This window comes from Chroicocephalus ridibundus, chromosome 3 (assembly GCF_963924245.1).
Source record: "Chroicocephalus ridibundus chromosome 3, bChrRid1.1, whole genome shotgun sequence".
Classification (NCBI taxonomy): Eukaryota; Metazoa; Chordata; class Aves; order Charadriiformes; family Laridae; genus Chroicocephalus; species Chroicocephalus ridibundus.
In genome coordinates, this window is record NC_086286.1 from 89,902,521 (window position 1) to 89,924,472 (window position 21,952).

The window sequence follows — 21,952 nt, forward strand, 5'->3', positions numbered from 1 at the left end:
GCGAGAGAGGGCAGCCCCCTCCCGTCTGCTCCCCTCCGCCCCTGGGAGAGAGGACAGGCGGGCGGGCAGCCAAGGCCGAGGCCGCCTGCCGCTCAGCCCGCCTGACCTGCGGAAGGCTTGTGGCGTGGGCCTCGGGCTGAGGGGCCTGCCTGAGGGGGCAGGCAGCGCCTCCCGCCGCGGGGCGCCTTCAGCCACCGCCGCTGAGGCCCGGGCGCTCTGGCAGCCGAAGGGAGGCCGCACCGCCGCGGGCGCCCCCCCTCACCCTCGGCGGGCAACACGTCAGCGGGGCAGCCAACGGCTCCCCGCCCGCGAGGTAGAGGGAGCGGGCACAAGGCGGGGCAACGGACAACAGCCGCTCCGCGCGCTCCCTCGCTTCCTTGCTCACGCTCTGGGCGGCAAAGCGCGACCCCGCGCGAGATCCTCGGCGTCCCCGCCCCTCGGCTCGCGGGGAGAAGGGCGGGGCCAGCCTCGTTCCCACCCCACAGCGTAGATATAAAGGCAGCGGGCGCCCCCTTCTTCCTCCTTTTCCTGCGGAGCTGTTGTAGGGGCGGGCAAGGTGGGTGCAGCGTGGGCTGCCGCTCCGGTGGGGCTGGAGGGCACCTGGGTTTCGTATCTGCGTTTGGCTGCTCGGGAGGCTCGCCGGCGAAGCACTTGAGGCTGGAGCTGGCGGGATGCGGCTGGAAGCCGCGGGCAGGGCGGGCACGGCCAGACGCTAGCCGGCCGCGCGGGCCGCAGCCGCGGTGTTCGGCGCCCCGCTGCAGCGAGGGGCCGGAGGGGCGGACTACGTGTCCCGGCAGGCCGCCTGCCTCGGCGGGGCCCGTTCCCCCACCGGAAGCGGTGTCCCGCGGCGCGGGGCAGGCTGGGATGGGCGGCGGGTACCATTTTGCCCTGGTGCGGGCGGCGGCCGGCGGGGCGCTGCTGGGCCTGCGCCATTTTGATGTCCAGCCGGTGGCGGGGGGGAGCTGTGAAGGGTACCTTAGAGGGGTGGTGAAGGAATTGGGGTTGGGGGCAGCCCCTGGCCCGGGCGAGGCGGCCTTTCACTTCTCACTCGGTTGTCGTTTGAATTAGTATCTCAAATGCTGCCTGATGCTGAGGGATGAGGTCGGCCTAAGCGTCACGATGAGGTGTTTCGGTGAGAGGTTAGGGGTCCTCGAATAAGGCAGGCTTGCCATGTTCGTTTGGTGTAGGGTTGGTGCGCAGACTTGTGTTGCCTGTAGGTTTCATAGGGCTCAGCCATCGGCATCATGGAATTGTCCTATAACGGAAGACTTTTAAAAACATAGTTACTGTAAAATCCATAGATCATGCCAAGAAAAAACCGACCACAATCTGTATATGCGTTTTTAATGTGAATCATGAGATTACTTTAACATTTTAACTACTGATGTGTCTTTTTTTTTGATAGGCAATGAGACAGCAGAATAAAGGGAGACTTAATAAAAAATACATATAAACCTGCCCCCTCCCCCCAAAAAGGATCCTGTGGTCTTTTTTCCCCCTCTTGCGATGTTAATGTCATTGAGCCACAGTACTTCTGGAAGAACCGGACTATACAACAACAAAATACAGTTAGAATTCTAGGCTCTTATCTGCAAGCAAAGATAAGGAGATGGTTGCATTTATGTAGGAAGTTGTCGAGTGCATTCATTCCGTGTTGAATTAGCTTGTCTAATGATAGCCTGAGTCATATGTTAGATAACTGAACAGTAAAATTTTTGAATCTTTATAATCCGTTAGTAACCCTTGGTTATTGAGTGTAATAAGCAAGCTTAACTCGAGGTTTTCCATAGCTTAAGTTGTTTTTGTGATCTGAAACAAAACAAGTTTAATAAGTTACCTGTAATGGATTGCTACATTTATTTGATCTACATAGTGCAGAGTGAGAAACATTATTGTTGAAGTGTGTGTTTTTAAACTATTTTATATGACAAAACAAATACCTTGTCATGTGTTTGTCTAGTTGAGCTGGTAGATTTAAATATTTCTTATGTGATTAAAACTGAATTCTCTAAATCAATTGAAATCGGTCCTTTTACTTAAAGGACTGAAACCTTGAGATGATGATTTTTCATTAATCCTTTGAACTGAAGTTTAATAGTGTATGCAGTTATTTCTGCAGTGCTTTTATTATGGTATTTCAAGTGGATTTAACTCATAACTCCTTTGTTACTTAAAACTGGCTGCATTTCTTGCTGCTTTCTAAAAGGCCTCCTGCAAAATTGAGACTTACGTACTTAACATATTATTGTTTCTGAGACTTGAGAAATTGTTGATGATTACTGTCTTATAATGTGTGTGACTTAGTGGCCTGGTAATAAGAATCTGCTGATTTCAAGTGTTAAGTTTGTTTGTTTTTAGGTATGATGGAGAGGAAGTTTTCAGTGGTGTCCAATGCATTGTACAGAAACATTAAGGTAATGGCTCTGGATTTCTTAATTTTATTGCTCTAGAAATAACACAACATTTTTATTGTTCATCAAGATGATAAATGTTTCAATTTCTTACTTAATTTCTATATTTTTTTCTGTGAAAAGTATGGAATATGTTAAGTGCCAGAGGGTTGTCATCTTTATATGACTACTGAGTGGGACAAAAAGGAAAACCAGTTACCGTATACTGCATTTTCATAGTTGCCATCAAACTGATGAGTAATTTATTTTATGCTCTTCACTGAGTTAAGGTCAGCCCTTAGGTCAGTTGTTTTCGCTTTCATTTCTTTTGCTGTGGCATTTAAAAAAGCATGAAGACCCACGTGATAAATCACTCTGTTAACTTGTGCTAAATTATACTGATTTTGGAGATGGTGTGAGTTAGCTGTCTGGTCATGGTGTGTATTTGAGTTAATGTGAATCTACATACATGACCATATTTGAATGTAGTGGGGATAATGATCCTGCAAACTATGGACGGAGAGTAGTATTGTGTTGTGAATAAATGCATGGCCAGTCATATATTTTTTTAAATAGAAGCTTGAATGTCTTTGTTCTTCAGACATTGCAATGGTTGCAAAAGGGTCCAAATCCAATTCAGGGTCTTTTTTTTCTAGTGCATACAAAATTTCGGTTTGTCAGGTATTGAAGACTATTCTAGACCAATATTGAATTGTTCTATGAAAAAGTGAATGTTTAGTGCTTGGTGATTATGTTTCTGACATAATAACATGAGAGATGATGCTAGACCGCTGCAAGAGGTATTTTCTACTTTAAAACACAATTTTTCTTTAATTTCAATTTTAGCCCTTCATGGAAGCAGCATCAGAAGTAGAAGAATACTTGGCACACACAAGTGGATTTTCCTGAGAGCTATGTATGTTTTGAATGATCAGTGGGAATAAATTAATATGATAAATGGATTAGCAAAATATGCATGTGATCAAATTAGTGGGTGTGTCATTAGCTTTAAAATTGAGGTATCATTGTATTTCAGGCATGTTTGACATGGTCTAGTACTATGGGGAGTTGGCAAATATTTTATTTGGGTTGCTGTTGGAGGAGCTGGTAAAATATGCTTATCTGAAGTATTCATACTAAATCTGACAAAGATTACCTCGAGATGGCTTTTAATTGTGAATTTACACTTTATTGGTAGATTAGTATGAGGAAGTGTTTTGGTGAAGAAGACAAGGGGAACATCTGAGGCTCGTTAATAGAAGCAGGCGAAAGTGGTTCAAATTTTAATAAAAATGTGTATTCATCTTTTAAAGAGTATTGTTAATATTCTCACCTTTTGGAAATGCTAAGAAATAACTTCAGGATCTGTATTCAATTCAAATTGACTGAAATACTTGCAACCAGTGGTTGGGAGGCAGGGGGATCCACAAGAGTAAAACTTGGTTGTTCCTAATGGGTTGCACTACATTATGCATGAACATGTAACTGATTTTTTTACTCAAATTTCTAGAATGGTGTGAACAGTTTCTAATAATGGGAATGTCAGGTGTCCTGATGAAAGATTTCCTGGCAACTGTAGTACAACAGCTGGAGGTAATATTTATTGATTAAGCAGTTGAAAATTTTTGTTAATTGTAATGTATTCCCTTTTCAGTACATCTGCATATGAAAGACAAAGCTTTTTTTTAAATATGTGAATATATGAATTGTGTTACAGTTCTCGTCACTGATGTTTAAGTGGTAAATCATGATGAAACTGCCAAACCTGATATGTTGATGAGAAACTTCATACGGATCTGGCTACTGAGATGAAACCACTTAAATAATTCTTTCAAAAGTCACTTAGATTAAATCATTGTCCCAGTTAGTGCTACTTTTATTGCTGTCCCCATCTGCAAGCTAGATGCCACCATGCACCAGGTTGTGAAAAAGGATGTTCGTGCATTATTTAAATTCACTTCAGGTATATGTTGACATGGATATGTGCTGTTGCAACAGCTAACATCATTTAAAGAGCAGAGAGAGGGAAGTGTTAGACCTCTATAACTTGGGGTATCCTGTCTTAGCATGGGTAAAGTCCCCTGGTAGGGAAGTGTTGCTGGTGTTGGAAAGCTAGTGATGTTTGTGCTTTGACCCTCTTAGGACTGTTAACTTAGGGCTCACTCAGATGTTAGCATTTAAGAAAAGCAATGTTAATGATTAAAGGTGGAATTGGGTGGTGAATTTTAATGAATTCTAATTATATTCAAGTGGTTTTAGCTCCAGAGCTAAACTAATTCAGAAGAGCTAGTATAAGATTATACTTGCAGCAGGCAAAAAGCGTGCTTGTGAAAGCTTACTGTGCATCAAGAGTATTATTCCATTCCTTATTAAAGAAAGGTACCTTTAAATACCTTGCTAACTGTTGGCAGTTTCTTTTGAAGAACAGGCTTTGTCCCAGTATGTGAAGTTCAAATGCGTGAGTGAAACTTCTTGTGCAGCAGTGCTACCTATAAAATGCTGTATTGTTTAGACAGGCAATATTGCAATTAGGATGTGGAGTGATCTAGAGAAGTTGGAAGGAGCACGCTTTGTTAGTGTAACTAATCAGTGCATTTTATGTCTTTGCAGAGATGCTTGAAGGCTGCTTCTCAATTGAAGGTATGAATTTCAATAAATGTTATGATTAATTTAAAAGCTTGATGTGGGAGTAATGCTTAAAACCATTGGTGTGTCTGATCAGTGAAGAACCTATCCCAAACCTGATTGATTGCTTGATGAAAAACACATGTGAATCTGACTTCTGAGTTGAGATTACTGCAACACCAGAATGGATGAAGTGTTTGAAGATGATAGGCTTCATAGTCTGTACATACCTTGAAACTCAGCAAAACTGGTTTAAATAATAATTTTTAAATGACTGCTTTAAAAATGGATTACTGACAACACCATTTATAAGCAGGGAGGGGACATGTAAACTGTTGTATTAGAAATGGAATATTTGGAGTGGGGTTTGCCTGTATCTGTATTATGGAAAACAGGGTGAAACAATAAATGATCTGTCTTGGCCTTATTTTGAACTTACAGCTCTAGTTCGGCAGTAGTCTCAACTTTCCTGTTGCTAGCAGGAGAGTCGTAGGTAGAAGAACGTGGTCTGGAAGCAGTTTTTTATTTAATGCTTGTTTGTTGGTGGATTTTAGCTTCTGGAGTTTCCAATATTTTGATAGAAGCTGACAACCAGGTATTAGCTAATTTTCAGAAGTGAACTTATAAAATCGGATAGGAGAGTGGGAATTACATTTGATTGGTTAGTTGCCTATCATAGTTCATAGCCAAGTTGAGCAATAGCTGGGCAAGAGAAGTGAAATAAATCTTTCTGTGGCACGACTACTACACTTCTAACTTAGTTTCACAGCACTTGCGGAGTACTGATAATAATCCAACACATGATTAAACATGTAGTTTGCTCTGTATGAGAGACTAAATAGATGGCAAGTTATATTTTGAGTGATGAAAAAAATTTTCTGAATTAATAAATGTCTCGGGGGTTTTTTTGGACAGGAAAATGGTCAGAAATGTAGGAACAAATGCTTTTAGCTTATTCAAAGTCTAAAGTGGTTACAGTTCAGGAATTTTTTGTATTATGACAGTTCATATATTTAATACAGTAGTTGATCAATATATATGGTAAGTTGGTGTAGTAATGAATTCTGTACATAATCAGAATTTAAGAACACTTGTTCCCCAGGGCACAGTGTGTGCTGATAGCTGTGCCTAACCTTGGTTAGCTTTCAAAACTACATGCAAAGTTTTAAAAAAGTGTACGTTATTATTGAAATATGTCAAAGGACTAGAGAATGTTTAATTTCTGTATTGCAATCAGAAACCCTATAGAAAAATAGTACATTTCATATTAAACTTGCATTTTCTGTATTGCTTCTGTCTCATCTGTGATGATCCTATCCCGAACCTGAATTCCTTGCTGAAAAATCTAATACGGATCCGGAATCTGAGATGAGACCAAAAGATTTGATTTAAACTTTCTGAAAAGTATTATGATGTCTGTAGGGTTTTAGGGTTTGACTTTTTTTTTTACAGAAATGGTAACACCTTAATGTATACAGATGTTGTATGCTTGCTCAGAAATTGAAATTTCTCCCTCACATGAACTGTTTTACTTAGACCTTGTTCTCTTTTTCCAGTGATGAGTTGGAACACTTTGTCAGTGCTGCCTGACAAATATGGATGATCTGTAACTGGAAGGAAGTGTAACACCTCAAGAGTTTTTGTGGCTTGGAGTGGGATGCCATGTTTTTAAAAGCCTGCTGAAACAGCTGCCGCCACTTTGTTTAGACTGTCTCTCCATATTTGAAATAGCACTTTTCCATGAGCTGCCCTCTGTAGGAAGGATAGCAGCGATATTAGGAAAATGAATGTTGATCTTCAGTATGTGGAAAAACCACTAAGAGTATTTGCCCTTTTAAAATATCATAAGGGTAGACAGACTTGCTGATACTGAAGATCTGTAATAACTTAAAACAATGGAGCTCACCGGTAGGCCCTGTAAAAACAGGGAGAAAGTAAAATGGGTACACACATTCAAACCAGTAAGTCTGCTTTTTGAGGGTGGTGTCCTCCAGGAGATAGGAGGAAGTAGATGAGGTGATGGTGGTATGTAAGCATAAACGTGAAACGCTTGCGAGAAAGAAATTCAAGTGTCGTGAGGAAAGCTGTGGTTACACAAAAGGCAAGGTCTAAAGCTTTCATTGCTGTCTGTATCTAGTGAGGGAGAGCGGAACTGGGGTTTTGTGGACTGCCACTTTAGCATGAAAGGACCACAACGGTGGAACTGCCCTTTGAGGAATACACTGACTATGTTAACTCCTTGCTGGGTGGGGAAAAGAGGTCAGCAGTGGGAGAAAGCAGTACCCACATTGGAACTTGGGCTTTCATCAGTCACTTCAAAACTAATCGTGCTGTATCAGATCGGCACTCTTCCGTGGAGAAGTCGAGGGGTCATGAATTGGTCACCAATTAAATTGGATTTTAAAGACAAATCTTTATGTATGTAAGATGCAATCTGCCTTAAAGTGTGACTCTCAAACCTATTTGTCAGGAATGCTTTATAAAGGAAGAAACATGAGAATGTAGAAATTGATAGAGCTAGTTACTGCCTCATTTCAAAATGCACCAAAATACTGAGAAACTACCCTGTATTCAGCCAAAAGTGACAGCATTAGATGCCAGCAGCTCTCTTCCTTTAGAGAGCTGGAGGAATTCTATAGCTCATGGAATGTGCATATTTCTAAATGACAAATTCCATGAAAAGCCCAGTTTTCTGTCTAAGCAGTATCATGAAGTGCAAAACACTACCAGTAGCAGTTCCTGAAGCATTGGGAATGTCAAAAGTAAGTATCTATCTGATGACTACTAAAATGCATGCTAAGGATCTGACCCAATCCAGGAGTGCATTGGCTCACTGAGCATGTCGTATGCTTTGGTCATTGTTAGCAGTAACCAGCTACTTTGGCTAAAGGCTGCTCCTTTTCAGCAAAACTGTGCAAATCGGTCTGTTGAATGTATCAAAATCTGCGGAAATTTGCTACAGAGCAGCCTTCCCTTCACTGTTTTCAACAGGATTTATTATTTTTGTTAATAAATGTTACTGACAAGGGTAGGTATTTCCATGTGTTGTGTTTTGTACATGCTTGCTCTTGAATAAAGATGAGAATGTGACAAACCTGGCTCTTGCACATCAGGTCTGTAGTCACACCACAGTGTTCTCTGACAGCTTGTACTTTGCAAGAGCTATAAAGGCAACATGGCCTTGTTGCACTGTCTGGTACAGCACGTACTGGCACATCATACTCCACATTGTGCTCGAGTGACTCCTGGACAACATAAACTCCCTTAGTGATTATGTACTTCAGAAGTGGAGAGGGACCAGTCTCCATACTGTGCCCACTGCAGTTCTGTGAAAAGTCGGGGTGCTGTTGACAGCATTTAGTGAAGCTGACTGGGTGGTAAGTCAAAAACTTGCCAGCCCTGGCTAGGTCAGTCTCTTCTGGAGGAAAAGAAGATGCTGAAGACCAGAGAAGTGGGTAATGCAGCAGCAATTTGAGTGTAAAGGTACCGTCTTTTTGTCCTTCGGGCTGACACTAATGTGAAATATAGAAGCTTTTGATGAGATACTGCTATGTGTATCTGCAGTAAACCTGGTGAGAATGAGTTGCTTTTGTGATTTCTGGAATCGAATAAAAGACTACAGAGAAAGTTTTAGAATTGTGGGTGATGCTTCAGATACCTAAAGTACTTCACATCAGTCCTGTTCTGTATGTTTTAAAACATTCCTTGGGGGTGGGTTCTGATCTAGGAGTGACAGTATTGGGTAAAGGGTGCCAGAGAATCATGTTATCTTGCATGTTGGGTGGTGGAGGGCTGTCTCTAGGAGCAGTGTTTAATCATGAAAAAGATGAACCCTTCACTTGACACAGAAAAAGGTAGATGTGGCCACTGATTAAGCATATTGGCTATTAGCTGTAAGTCTTTATGAATGCTCCTGTGCTATAAGGCTGAAGAAGATGGGTAAACCATGAAACGTGTTAGTAGTATGTAATATGTAAAGAATAATACTTGTGATGGCTTTTTTGCTTGGTGGGAGGGGGACAACGTGTTTGCAAACCACTTGTGGATTTAGTTCTGGTATGTTTTTTGAATCTGGTAAGATGTTTTATACAAGCAATTGAGATAAGGAGATGTAGTTGTGAAGAGTACTGTGTGATGTGTTTGGAACACATGGCATGAGGTTTCTCTGCAGAAGTACTTCATTAAACTTCCATTTACAAAATAGCTTGCTAGATTTAAAGCTTTGACTTAAGATTGTGCAGTAAACAGCATGAAAACACTGCTTTTTTTGTGTGTGTGGTTTAAATAGTGTGGTGAAATCTTGCACTATCATTAGTGTTCAGCTTGTAAGTGTCACATGGCTGTTGGGCTGTGGTCCAAGAAATGAATGGTTAGACAAACTTTTTTCTGGAATATTGCCATGTATCGGTCCTAGTAACTGGGTAAAAAATGCAGAGCCCTTTTTTGAGTTAAATGAGAGGTGGGCTTACAAGGAAGAGGAGTAATGCAGCTGCAAGCTCTGCATAAATGCTTTGTTACCATTAATAAGGTCCCTATTAAGGTGGGAGGTTTTGTCTGTTGCTGAAGAACTTGTCTTGCCGGTGGAGGCTGTAGATCTATGTAAGCAGTTGCAAGTGAGCGAAACTAAGCTAGCAGTGGTTTATCTTGCCATGGCACCCCCACTGCTGTGAGAGTGCATTTGCTGGTGTGAAGCCTGCTTGGAGTAACAGATCCCAGTGAAGAGAAAATTCAGCATAAGCTGTGCCGTCAGGGTACTGGCCTGCAGAGCAGTGCGCCACCGTGGCTGCGGTTACGCTGTGTGCCAGCTTCAGTGAGGTCGCTGCCTTCTGGGGCAGGCAGGCTCTTAATTGTATAAACTTGCCATATAAAGCTCAGGTATGAGATTCACCGATTAAAAACGGGCATAGAAGTTAAATTACAGATGTGAGAGGGACTCCTTAAGACAGTCAAAGATGGACACAGCAGAGTGAGCAAAGTGTTAGACTTTGCCCAAGGAAATGTATCCTCTGTATTGGAGAGTATTTAACCCTGACTTGGGGTCGGTAGTTTTTCTGCACACCCCCTCCCACAGTTCAGAGTACAGAATGTGAGTTATAATCTGGAATATGAATGAATTTAACAGATAAATGGTTATTTTAGTTGAGTGGAGTAGAAATGGAGGCCTTCGTATGCTATGTAAGTGTATGTGTCCAATGATTTACATTCTCTGTACTTTCTGTTATAACCGGTATTACATGCATTTTTGCTTGTCTGCCCTTGTCTGTTTTTCTCGGAGGATATAAACTGGAAAAGCAGAATTAAAATGATAAGTTCCACTTTCTTTCAAACATCCCATGTGGCTTTTTAGTTGATAGTCCAGTTGAGCTATCGGGGCTATGAAGACAGTACTTCTCTGCCATTGTCTCAAACTTCCTGCAGGCTCGGGAGGACAAAGTGGTGTTTGATGCTCAGAAGAATGGCTGTATTGAGTGGGACAAAGTCTGGCTCGCTCAGTATTCTGTCTGAGGATGACCAGGATAAGGAACAGGAGAAGTACAGAGAGGCTTTCCAGCAGTTTGCTTGGGAATTTCCTGAGGAGATTTTCATTTGTATTTGAATACTACTTGGCGATTGCGACCTATCTCCATTTAAAAAGATAAGAAACATGAATGATATGTGGGCTGTAAAATATATGAAGTAGTACATATGCTAGTAACTGTGGGGGGAGGGGAGAAGGGGGGAGGACAATATGACTTAGGAAGGAGCTGAAGTAAAAGCTTTTTTTTCTCTTTGAAACCGATGTCTCTTTCAACTCTCACATTAATGAAAACAGTGGTAAGTGGAGTCCAGTTAAGGCCCTGGTGCTAGGACGACTTTACTGTTTGAGGTATGCTGGAGGTGAAAATTTGAAGTATTGATATGCGCTCTTACCTTAATATCCCTGAGTTACACTTCAGGCTTCTCACCGGACCACTAACCACTGTTTTTCTCCCTGTGATTGGAGTTCTCAGTAAGTAACTGAAGGAATATTGTCCCAGCAATAACAGTACTAGTTTTATGGTTGCAAGTGAGGAATGATTAAAATCTGTCCTAAAATAAAGTTCAGTCATTATTTTATATATTGGAAAGAAGCTAAAAAGAGATGAATGGACTGAAATAAATGCTTAGAACTTATTTTGAAACTGTTTAGTTGGTGGAAAAGCGATGGTTGTATTTTTAAATCACCTTAAGATCACTGCAGAGGAGGAATATACAGCTACTGTTAAATCGCTGTACGTCATGTTACTTTGATAAAATAGAAAATAATTTGCCCTAGCCTTAGTTGGTTGGTTGTTTTTCAGTCAGAATGAGGGATGTTGCAGATACTATGGAATCCTGAAAGAAACACTTGCAACTCAAACTCTCTAGGTGTGTTAGCTCTGTCTAGCAGTTAGGTCATTTTCTGCAGCAGAATATAAAGCAAACTGCTTCAGTCTTTTAGTTCAATTTCTTGCACACCATCAGAAAAGTGCAATATTGAAACACGGTGAGCGGCAGTTCTTAATGTCATTTGGCCTTCACAAGTTAAACAGTTCAGAGTATGCTTATTCAATCCCCAGTGTATCTTAGAACAAACATTTTCTGTAAATAGTTGGATTACGTAGTTTCTGGTTCTGAAAATTTTATTAAGTTACATATTTGCTATTGCAAACAAAAAAGAGGTTTGGTTTGTGGGAATTAACGCTTCCCCCTCTTCCTGTTTTACAGATTATAAACCACATAAGTTTAATGGCAGGAACAGGAGTTACCTTCAGAACATCTTAAAAGAGTATTTTACAATAAAAAGGTATCACAGTGCTGAGGATGTTCCCCCAAAAAAACTTCATGGGGTGGGAACAGTGTCTGGGTTTTTGAAAACATGTTTTTGAAGAAGTACTCGTACAGTTGCCAGAATTGGCTTGTCTTCATTTACGTGTACTTGAACGGAACAAGTTCCGTTGCCAGTGAAAAGTCGTTCGGCACAGTTTCTGCTAATTTGAGATACAGATTTAAGGCTGCTGAGAAAGCCTTCCTCCCATGTAAAGGGATCTTTATATGATGACCCTTTATGAGGGTTGACTGCAAGGTGTTTTGCTGTGTGTTTTGCCTTTTTTAATTGCTATGACGCGAAAACTGGAAATAGTATGAATACTTTCTTCTGGGAGTTTTCGTGTAGTTCATAGTTTTTTGATTAGAAGAGTAAGACTGAACTGAAGTAGTAACTGCTAGATACATTTTCTATAAAAGTACCAGCCCCAATATGAGCTATGCTCGATTTGGGAAGGTCCAAAGCTTTTAGCTTGCAAATATGAAGAAAGTGGTTTGCCAGGAGCTCCATAGATTTGGAGAGAAATCTCACTTGTTCTTGTGAGGATCTGAAATGATAAAGGACTGAAGACCACCAATGCTACTGCTTGGGAAGATGGAAGGGGGAGAAACATCCTTTTAGATGTTCTCACCCTATTTCTGAAGGTATGGTTGTTTAAAAAAAAAAAAAAAGAAACAAACCCCACACACAACCCAAAAAAAAAACCCCAAAAAAACCCAACAAAAAACCACTTAAGCCTCTTAGAGTTGTCTGAATGTGGCAGTCTATGGTCCCTATGACTTACCACAGGAAGGAAAGGGTAGCCTTTCCATATAAGACTAGCAATCAGAGTATCTGGATATTAGACTTTTTAAGTGCAAATTGAGTCTTAGAATATTGGAGGAGTAAAAAGCCAAATACTTAGTAAATGAAAGATCTTCCACCAGAAGAATCAAAAAGGAGAAGATGTGGAGAATAACGATTTCTGTGCCCTAAATCCATGCTACTACATCTTCTGCAGTGACACCAGCCTAACTGCCAACCCTCGGAAATGAGACTCCCTGTAGTGCTCCCAGCCTCTGGCCTCAGGACAGCAGTTCTGAGGCTGTGACATACTGTGGGTGATGTCATGCTTCGGCCCTTTTGATTTCAAATGTTAAGTTCCTCTACCATGGTTATGCAGAGGGTCTTGTGAGCAATATGTCATTAGTGAGCTGTGTCATACGGACCACTGTCTTTGTGATGGCTAACATTTCACTGCACTAACTTCAGAAGGAAAAAGATGCTGAGCTTCTGGTTTGGGTTGAAGAAACTTGACAGTGACCAGAATGACACTGTGTTGTGTCCTCGCCTACCTGTAAGAGAAGAAAATGCTATACCAAGAAGAGTTATTCTCTTATTCTGAGGCAGCACTCCTGGAGGTGTTTTGCCTCTTGGTTGCATCTTCTTGTCCCTAGTTTGGGTTTTCTAGTTGAGATTTTTCCACTGAAGCATGACCAGGAAAACTTAAAGTATTGTTGATTTTCCATGAGGAAAATGCTTTTAAATTGTCAAAAGGGGTGTGCATATTTGGTCTTTCCTGAAATTATAATTTCTATACATACAGCAGATCATCTATGGAAGCTTGGGCTATCTCCCAGCATGAGCTAAGAAAGCTGGGCCAAGGTTGGAACCTTGGTGTCTGAAACTATTGTGTAGTCCTCAGCTCTGTCCTGATCTCCTAAAAATCCTGTTCCTCCCCTTCTGTACTAGTCCTGTGGTGCTTCCTCCAGAAAAGTTACACATTAAACATCCCAGAAACCCAGACAAAAATACAAAACTGCAAGAGACTACTACATATCCACTCAGTATTAGTCCCAGAAGGGCTATAAAAGTAATAGTATATGAAACTTCAGTGAAGAAAAAAAGGTCTCTGGGAAATTTTTCTCTGTCTGGGACTCAAGGATATAATAATCAAATTCAAACACCTGTTGAGTTGTAAAAACAAGACCAGTTCCTGTAATTGATGTGATTTGACAGCTGTGATTTGCTCTTTAGAAATCAGGGACAGAGCCTGCAAATAAGTCACTGATTAACTAAATTGCAATCTATCAGGAATGATAGCTAGCTGGGCTTCAGGTTGTTTCAGATGTGGAAGGGAAACCCTGTCCCTCCCCACTGCAGTGTTGATACTGGGCTCTCTGTACTGAAAAATTCCAGGCAGCAAAGCAGGAGTTAGAAAAAGGTGGAAGGCGAGTAGTATTTTAAGTAAAGCTTTTTCCTACTCACAATTAATATAACAGGGCTAAAAATCAACTACTTCTTTGTATAGTATTCTCAAAAGAACCATAACCATTTTTCCTGTTCAGAAAGATCTTAATTCTGCAGAAATCGGCTCTGTTTTACTTGGTCTTGTCTCCGTGACTGTTTCGAAGGCTGGCCAGGAAACAGGCACCTCAGATTCATGAAAAAGGCAGAAATAAACTTCTGTGAAGATGATAGCCTCTTCTTAGCAGCAGCAAAAAGAAGTATGAGCTGAATTGGCATCCAGCCATGGAAGCAAACATTCTGAGCTTCTGCTAGAGCTTCTAATAGAGGTGTGATGAAGAGGTTTTAAAAAATTCCTGGACTGTCTCTATTTCATATAGTCTAATCCTATCTCTCAAATTTGGTGATTAAGATAAATACAGAAAGGTAACCATGAGATGTTTGCTTTCTGTGGGTGGCTGGAACAGTCTCCCTTTTTACTGGGATTTAACTTTAATGTGAACTTTAGGTACTTGTTGCTGGGGAGCATAGACTGATTACTTGCTAAGAAATCTGACTAGCAACTGAGGAGTCAGAAAGGGCCTGAGAGGAAATGCTAATGTATTATCAGCACTATCACCACCAGCCTGAGGGTGGAAGAACCCATCTGTGCTACCTCGGCTGAGCTATAGAAAGCAGGTGAACTGCTAAACTGGGAATGTCTCATGTTTGTTTTTGAAAGGTATTTGCATCAAGTGTGCATGCTTACAAAAATTTCCACCTTACTACCCCTCATTTCTGGTTCTAATTTTTTTTCTATTGTGTACTTAGACTGGAGGTGTTCATAATGCTTTCAGACTAAAGAAAGATTCTTCTGCATGTTGCTTACAGCCTCTTTTGGCCACAGCAGATCTGTATCAATACGGTTGATCTGAAATTGTTTAACAGTTTTCATAGAATCATAGAATAGTTTGGGTTGGAAGGGACCTTTAAAGGTCATCTAGTCCAACGCCCCTGCAATAAGCAGGGACATCTTCAGCTAGACCAGGTTGCTCAGAGCCCCATCCAACCTGACTTTGAATGTTTCCAGCAATGGGGCATCTACCACCTCTCTGGGAAACCTGCGCCAGTGCGTCACCACCCTCATTTTAAAAAATTTCTTCCCTGTTTCTGGTCTAAATCTTCCCTCTTTTAGTTTAAAGCTAATACCCTTTGTCCTATCACAACAGGCCCTGCTAAAAAGTTTGTCCCCATCTTTCCTGTAGGCCCCTTTTAAGTAGTGAAAGGCCCCAGTCATGTCTTCATGGAGTCTTCTCCAGGCTGAACAATCCCAACTCTCTCAGCCTGTCCTCATAGGAGAGGTGTTCCATCCCTCTCATAATTTTTGTGGCGCTCCTCTAGACCTGCTCTAACAGGTCCATGTCTTTCCTGTATTGAGGGCTCCAGAGCTGGATGCAGTACTCCAGGTGGGGTCTCACCAGAGCAGAGTAGAGGGGCAAAAATCTCCCTTGAAAATTTTTTATGCATCAAATTTACTGATCTTTTAATGGAAGTTTAAAGGGTTTAACAATAAATGTTGGCAGTAAATTGCAAACATTTACCTTTTTGTAGTATACATGAAAAGATCTCTTGTAGGAATTTTTTTGTATTTTTTCTTGGGAGATACATAAGCTATTGCTGTGGATGTGGCAGTAAAATCTAAAAGCACTTGAACTTGGAAGAGGATGGAATAATTTAGAAACTCCTGCAGTTAACTGTCATCAGTGATTTTAACTTTTTTTTCTTTTATGGACATGCTCAGATATCTACACTGGTCCTGCTGAAACTGAGAATTGATATACTGGCAGTAAAAAGGTATATCTTGGCACAGTTGCATTGACTACTCTTACTGCTCTACATGTGCCTCCAAACATTGCTATCCATTGGCACATAACTCTAGTTGGAGAACTGAAGAGCTACTAGAAGTGTTTAATTTGAAAGTGGCATCAATAAACAAGTTCACAGGTTTATCAGACGTGTATTTAACTAGTCCATAAACTGGTAAAAGATTTTGTTAAAAAATTTATCCTGATAGATTTAAGCTTTCAAAATGAAACTTCCCTGTAATTGTTCTTACTTGCTGCTACTTTTAAGATATGAACTTTTAAAAAGAAAAACCAACCCCATATATTTTTACAAGATCAACGAGATGCTTCTAAGTTTATTTTCTGAAGGCAGATTGAAAGCATAATGTTCTTCGTATGTCCCCACAGAATAGCAATTTATTTTTTCTAGTGCCCAGTTGCTAGGTAAAATTAAAACTTTGCTTCCCTAAAGAACTGAATTATTGCTTCTAGCAGCATAATGCAGCAGTATTAGTTGTACCATATTAAATTACACGATTTGGTTGGGTTTGAGAACAGGTTATGTTGCCCACGCTGCCCTGTGCAAAACAATGAAGAGATACGTGGTTACTGCTACACAAGCTGGAAAGGGTAAACTTACACACATGTGCTGAAGCTGTGTTAGCCTAAGATCTAATTCTAGTATTTCTCAAGGCCCAAATAAAATTATAGAGTAGATCTTCCAAAAGAAGACTACTGAAAAGCAGCAAGCAGAGCCTGAGGTACTGATAGTAATAGTTCCTCATCTTTGTGCTCTAGTCTGCAGTTTGTGCTGTAAATGAGAACTCCCTTAGTGCAGCATATTCCAGGCATCTTTTGAGGGGGGGAACCAAACTAAAAAAGCAGTCATTTACAAAAGGTGGTATTGTCTGCTCTTGGGATCTGCAGAAACGCTGCATTTGTGGAATCACTTCTACCTTGTACCTGGCAAGGATTGTAAAAGGAGGGGGGATGGGGGAGATAGTTCTATTCTTACAAGGACCTTGAAGACACGAGGTTATCTGGGCTCACCCATGCTTGAAAAGATTTTTAGGTTGTTTGGTTACACGTTAAGTAGCTTGGAACACTGATCCTGAAAGCTGTGTATTGCAACTGCTGCATCAGGCACTTTCCCTCTTGAGTAATCAGCAACGTCATTACTAGTAAACTAAATAGCCCTGGGACATGAGCCCAATCATGGACAACTGATCATCCATGCTGTTAAGGGTTAACACTGCCTGACAACTGAAGCCTGCACCAGCTAGCATTCTCTCACATGTAATACTTGGGCATGGTTTAGAGGTTAAGGTGGATGAGAGCTTAGCTGTGGAAATGCACTGTGGTGTCCACTTTTGCCTTATGGCTGGAGAACAGCCCATGATCTGTCCCATCTACTGCATGGCTGTCGCCACTGTGTCCATGTTGTGCTGCACTCTCCTGGGAAAGATGCCCAGACCTGGGAGAGAATGTTCTGTGACGCAGTGACACACTGTCTGCCTTTGGAGATGGGCTTAATGCACAACATAACTCATGTGGGGTTAAATCGATCCCAAGGGTCCCTCTCCTTTTGTTCCACCCTTCGATTGGCTTTTGTAAGTGTGACAAGTACTGGAATCCTGATGGCTTCTTGTCAGGGAGATGTTCCAGGACTGCTGTACAGGGATGTAAGGGCAGGGATGGGTGGGTGTCTGGGCAGAGAAGGATCTAAACAGAGCTGGAAGTTCTACATTGAAGCTTTCACTTGTGGCTCTGCTTGGTGAGTTGCAGCTTCAGCACTTGGCCACCTCACACTGCATAAGTGGACAGGATAGCACTACTGTCCTGAGATGACTTTGAGATGTTTGGAATATGGATACCGATGAGGAATGCTCCATACAGTTCTCTTGCTTAAGTCCTTCTCGTAAGGCAGAATGCACTAGGACATGGAGGGATTTGTTTTCTATCTGCTTTCTCCAACCTTTCCATGCTAATTTGATGAAAGCAGGGTGGGTGTATGGCGGGGAGCAACAACTCTCTTATCACTTCTTCACTGAGTATCTTGCCTCCTCTTTTCATTGAGCTTTGCCAGGTGCTGACCTAATGGTAATACTCCTCTGTGTAAGAACTTTAAAGCATCAGATGCTCAGGGGAACAGGACAGAAAAGGTAGTAGTAGTTGTGTCTTAACTCCCTTTTGTACCCACAGCAACAGTAAAGCAGTATGGTTTGGGGTTTTTTTCCTTCAGATTAGGAAGCCTCTTCATGTAGTTCCTTCACCCTTGATAAGCTTGTGAGCTATTGGTACAGGAAGCCTGTGCTTTATAGGTCTATAGTGGGATGAGGAATATATGATTAGAGGGAATCTGGAGGAAGAGGAATGTTGGCACGTATACTTCTGCAGGAAGTGGGAAGGGTTTGGGATGAAAGGAACAGATTAGTTATTTTGCATGCTCTGCTTGCTGCAATGACAGAGTATTTGTACCATCAGACTGAAGGGTTAAGACTGACATTCAGTCTCCAGTAGTGGGCATTAGCTAACGGAAAAATGCAAAGATAGGGCGAGCATAGATACAAAAGTACTTTCTGGTACGTTCCCCCCAGCCTCCGCTAATTTTTGCTTTGGACTTTAACTTGGGCTGCTATCTCTGCATTTAATAATTTTAGAAGAGAGTTTCTTCCATTAATTAGGCTAGTTACTTTTGGGGTTTATGGAAATACCTAAAGCTTCATGTGACAACGAATTCCCCAGCTTAGTTGCGTGTATGTAAAAATAGCTGTTTTTTGCTTGGCTATCTGCCAGTTTGATTTGATGCCTCCTCATTCTTCTATTCGCAGAAAGGTTGAACAGCTATTCTCTACTTTTCTCTGTGCCACTTCTGACTTTGTAGGCCAGTGTTATGTTGCCTCATTTGTCCCTTGTCCGTGTTGAAGGTATAGGTTCTGAATAACACTTAACACTGCTTTTTCTTTCTTTTTTTTTTTTTGCCAGTAAGAATAGGGCATTTATAGTTCTCTGTTACAAGGCTGGGCATCTGGTTTCTGAGTGATAATAGTCAGTTTGGGATGGCTTTGAGTTGGCATTTTCTCAGACGCGTGGAAGTGACTTCACTGTTTTGTGTGTGTGCAAAAATAGAGTGCTCTCCTCCTCCACACCTCATTCAGCACTTACACATTAACCTATAATGTACTGCAAAAGACATTGAATTCTACAATGATTGCTCTGAGCCCATGGCTGACAAACAACTGTTTTAAAATCCTCTAACTTAAATTAGAAAAAAGCTAAAGATATTAATGGAATGTGAAATAAACTACCTTCTGCTGTTTCTGTTCTGCTTTTCTCTTACAATGTCAGCTCTGGAGTGTTTGATTGGGAGAGGGGGAATGTTGACTGGAAGGAGGGAAAAAGTACTAGTATTGGAAAGAAGGGCTTAAAAACATAGATACTTTGCAGAAATAAGCAGTCCAATACCCTTTCTTTCACTGGCACTGTTGCTATAGCACACCCATAAGGAAAGGAGACAGAAGCCGTTCAGAAAGAAGTTGTTTCAAGACTTTCAGTCTATATATAAAATCTGACACCAAAAGAATTCCTGGAAGAGCCCCATTCCTCCTCACTGCCAGGCTTGTTCTCTGCCTGTGACTATCTGGGCAAATATTTAGCAGAATACATGTGATTTCAACTTCCAAAGCCCTGAAATGATGGTGTCAAATCTGTAGGAGCCGACTCCTCATCCATTTTGCAGAAATAGAAGAATTAAAAATTAGTGCAAAATCAGTTACTTTGGTTTTTGGATTCAGGAGCAAAAAAAAAAACCCCTTCCAAATCTCAGAAAAGTAACTTCAATTAGTCAGTAGAGTTGCATTTGTAAAGATCAGGATAATTAACCACAACACAGAATCCATCCATCTGCTCCAGCAGGACCACCTAGAGCTGGCTGCCCAGGACCATGCCTAGATGGCTTTTGAATATCTCCAAGAATGGAGACTCCACGACCTCCCTGGGCGACCTGTGCCAGATACCCTCACAAGGAAAAAGTGTTTCTTGATGTTCAGAAGGAACCTCCTGTGTTTTAGTTTATGCCCACTGCCTCTGGTCCTGTGAACCATAATCAATGGATTTTCAAACACTTTCTTTGCTGCTTTTGTTTTCCTGACTTAGTTGGAAGAAGGGAAGTATTTGAAGAGTTAGAAGGGTCAATGTTAGAGCCTCAGAAATAGTTTAAATAAACAGGGGAATAACCTTGCGTTTGTTTTAATTAGTGCTACCTCTGCCTAATTTTGGAAAAGTGAGAGATACACAAAGGATATAACTGGAAAGAACGTTAAAAGTAAGTACTACCATTACTTAAGTTTAGTCGTCTTTTGCTGAAATCATGTGACAATTTTAGATTGTAAGTTACTTTTAAGAATGGAAGAACTCTTAAATCTGCATATTAAAGACTAAGCCATTCAGTCATATATGAAAAGCTTTCTCCTGAAGAAAAGTTCATATGTCTGACTCATCTTTTGTTTAATTTCTGACTTGTGATTTTTCTCTTAATAGGCACAGGCTTTGTATTTTGTAGCTCAACCGATTTTTTAAGTCATAGAGCCTCTGACTGATAGAATGAAAAAATTAAACAGGCTTTTAATTAAATAGGTATTTCCCTAAATAATCTTATTTTACCAAGGGTCTTACAGGGCAAATAGGCCAGTGGCTAGCTGTGCACTACATGGAATAAACTGCAGACTCCAGTCCTTTCCTGAAGTTAGATATCCTTATAAAATACAGATATATTAATAACTTGGCGGTCTTACCAAGGAGGCTTAGGGCTAGGAATGGACTGGAAAACCTGTTGCTGAGAAACCCCAGGAGTGGCTGAATCCTTTCATAAGTGTGCTGTGGCAGATGTAGCATGGGAGGCTTGTTTTGTTCTTACAGGCAATGACATTTGCCATATAACTGAGTGATCTGCCCCTCTAAGGCTGTAGCTGGTGCTTTTCACAGCTGAGGTATAACCAATTCCACAGCTCAGCCTAAATTTCCGATGTGTACACACTCTGAAAAGGCTAATGCCATGCAATCTCAATAGGTATCATAGGAACTGAAGGTAAGATTCCTACCAAGTCTCCTAGATTTTCATACTTTGTTTAGAGTATAATTCTTTAATTGTACACAACTAGCTCAAAAACAAAAATTAGACTTTTATAGTCAAATTAAATTTATTTTTCACTGTTTTATCTGTGCAGCTCTGTTGTTGGTCCTGGTATAGAATCATAGAATGATTTAGGTTGGAAGGGACCTTAAAGATCATCTAGTTCCAACCCACCTCCCACTAGACCAGGCTGCTCAAAGCCCCATCCAGCCTGGCCTTGAACACTTCCACGGATGGGGCATCCACAGCTTCTCTGGGCAACCTGTTGCAGTGTCTCACCACCCTCACAGTAAAGAATTTCTTCCTGATATCTAATCTAAATCTACTCTCTTCCAGTTTGAAGCCATTACTCCTTGTCCTGTCACTACATGCCCTTGTAAAAAGTCCCTCTCCAGCTTTCCTGTAGGCCCCCTTTAGGTACTGGAAGGCTGCTATGTCTCCCCAGAGCCTTCTCTTGTCCAGGCTGAACAACCCCAACTGTCTCAGCCTGTCCCCGTAGGAGAGGTGCTCCAGCCCTCTGAGCATCTTTGGTTTTACTGTGGATGTGCTGGGGATGCTCAGACACCCAGCTGTGGCTTCAGAGGGGCTCCACAGTGGTTACAATTGCACTAGAAGCAGGTAGGGGTTTCATGTTCCAGGAAAATTTAGCAATTAACATGACTTTAATCATGGTGAGAAGCTGTCAAACTTTTAGGCATATGCAGTGAAACTCCTTGTGTAAATCCAAATCACCAGATAAGTGTCCGCAAATGTTCTTGGCAAGCTATTTTTTCAATAGATATTCTACGTGATTCAAATAAAAGAAAAAGAAAACTCATTTTATGATTTAATGGATCTTCTCCTGGGCATACCACTTTTGTCTCTGTCCTACTGATTCCAGGGCTAATAACTGAGCTATATTTAGGGGAACTGCACGTCAGACTCTTTGTTT

At 41.2% G+C, this 21,952-nt stretch overlaps 1 protein-coding gene and 3 non-coding genes across 9 annotated transcripts in view; all 4 read left to right on the top strand.

Annotated features, from left to right (window-relative positions):
• The first annotated feature begins 479 nt into the window (after positions 1-479).
• Positions 480-21,952, top strand: part of SYNCRIP (synaptotagmin binding cytoplasmic RNA interacting protein) — a 50,901-nt gene continuing 29,428 nt past the window's right edge. For 4 of the 6 annotated variants that reach the window (XM_063330043.1, XM_063330044.1, XM_063330045.1 and 1 more), the window contains exons 1-5: positions 2,345-2,414; positions 3,237-3,306; positions 3,901-3,983; positions 5,001-5,030; positions 6,572-8,498. The gene's annotated coding sequence lies outside the window, so the exon portion shown is untranslated. Of the gene's footprint in view, positions 557-2,343; positions 2,415-3,236; positions 3,307-3,900; positions 3,984-5,000; positions 5,031-6,571; positions 8,499-21,952 lie in introns of those variants that run through there. The other 2 variants (XM_063330040.1, XM_063330039.1) reach the window with 2 other exon arrangements.
• On the top strand, positions 4,134-4,200 carry LOC134514024 (small nucleolar RNA SNORD50). Its single transcript, XR_010070611.1, has one exon. It is a non-coding gene; the product is annotated as a small nucleolar RNA SNORD50 (small nucleolar RNA).
• On the top strand, positions 5,107-5,179 carry LOC134514023 (small nucleolar RNA SNORD50). Its single transcript, XR_010070610.1, has one exon. It is a non-coding gene; the product is annotated as a small nucleolar RNA SNORD50 (small nucleolar RNA).
• Positions 6,315-6,385, top strand: LOC134514021 (small nucleolar RNA SNORD50). The gene has a single exon (XR_010070608.1). It is a non-coding gene; the product is annotated as a small nucleolar RNA SNORD50 (small nucleolar RNA).